The sequence below is a fragment of the Triticum urartu genome, chromosome 4A (assembly GCF_056163025.1).
Source record: "Triticum urartu cultivar PI428250 chromosome 4A, HENAU_Tu73, whole genome shotgun sequence".
Taxonomy (NCBI): domain Eukaryota; kingdom Viridiplantae; phylum Streptophyta; class Magnoliopsida; order Poales; family Poaceae; genus Triticum; species Triticum urartu.
Window position 1 is genome coordinate 4,205,902 of NC_141876.1, and position 1,414 is coordinate 4,207,315.

The following is a 1,414-nucleotide window of genomic DNA, read 5'->3' on the forward strand; positions in this document are numbered from 1 at the left end:
GGTTACGCGCACACGGTTTGTCCATTGAATTCGAATTTAGAAACACAAGAGATGGAAAAGCAGAAGCAGGATTACAAAAACGGCCACAGAGTGGCTGCAGTCTGGCCTCCATTGATCCTTTGCTGTGTATACAGATAGAAGCGCTGAAGACTATTGGGTGATTGATGCGAAGCCAAGTTTGATGGCTCCTTCAGTGCTTAACTGGATCTGGATCTGGATCGGCCATCACATAGTCTAATGCAAGTTCAAACCACTACGTAGTATCAACAAAAGGTACTGACCCATGATTTCTGATTGCTTATTTGAACTACATTTGGACTGACTTTAGCTAACAATGGTTGCTCTGTTAGGGGCGGCATCTACTCTGGGCCACAGGAGGATGCGGAAGTAGACATCGATAAAGAAAGCTCAGGGCAGCCCTCTGGATTAGAGATGAGAATCAAATTTGGGCGGTTGGATATATCGTGTATGTGGGAGGTGAGGAGATGGATACGAATCGTGTAGAATAAGATAGGTAGATGGCGGGGCGCAATAAATGGGCTAGCTATTGGTGTTCGTCCAAAAACCAGTGTGTGACAGCCCACATCGTTACTTGATGTCAATATGCTTGCTACGGTCATGATGGACTGGATTTTTACTGAGAGCAATGGCAGCTTGATTGTCCACAAACAGCTTGAACTTGGCCTGCGGCCTCCCGAGCATCTCACTGATCAGACGAGAGAGCCACACACCTTGGCACGCCGCCACTGCCGCAGCGACGTACTCAGCCTCGCAAGAAGAGAGAGCCACTACCTTCTGCTTCTGCGAGCTCCAAGTGACAAGATTGTTGCCAAGGAAAAATACATTGCCGGAGGTGCTCTTCCGGTCCTCAGTGTCACCGGCATGATCACTATCTGTATAGCCAACAAGCTTCACCTCGCCGTGCCCGGCCTGATAACGACAGCCGTAGCCCAGCGTCCCTCGAATATACCTGAGAATCCATTTCACGGCTGCCCAATGATGAGTGCTCGGGGTCTCCATGAATCCGCTTACAATTCCCACGGCACGTGCGATGTCAGGTCTTGTGTTGACAAGATAGCGAAGACTGCCTATCACACTGCGGTACAGCTTGGGATCAAACAGCTTGCCTTCATCCTCCTTCCTGAGATTCAAACGACACTCCATTGGAGTGCTGCTACTGTTGCACTCTTCCATGCCGGCTACCTCTAGGATTTTCTCCGCATAACTCCGCTGACGAAGTGTGATTTAACCCTCTGTTTGGGATACCCGAATCCCCAAGTAGTAGCTGAGTAATCCAAGGTCACTCATCTTGAAGAGCATCTTCATCTGATCCTTGAACTCTCTGATTAGCCCTTTGTCTGTGCCGGTAATGACAAGGTCATCCACATACACTCCAACTAGCAGAAAAGTGGAC

At 49.1% G+C, this 1,414-nt stretch overlaps 1 pseudogene; it reads right to left on the reverse strand.

The window, feature by feature from the left end:
* Positions 1-588: 588 nt before the first annotated feature.
* LOC147974271 (secreted RxLR effector protein 161 pseudogene) lies at positions 589-1,194 on the reverse strand (annotated as a pseudogene).
* Positions 1,195-1,414: the final 220 nt, after the last annotated feature.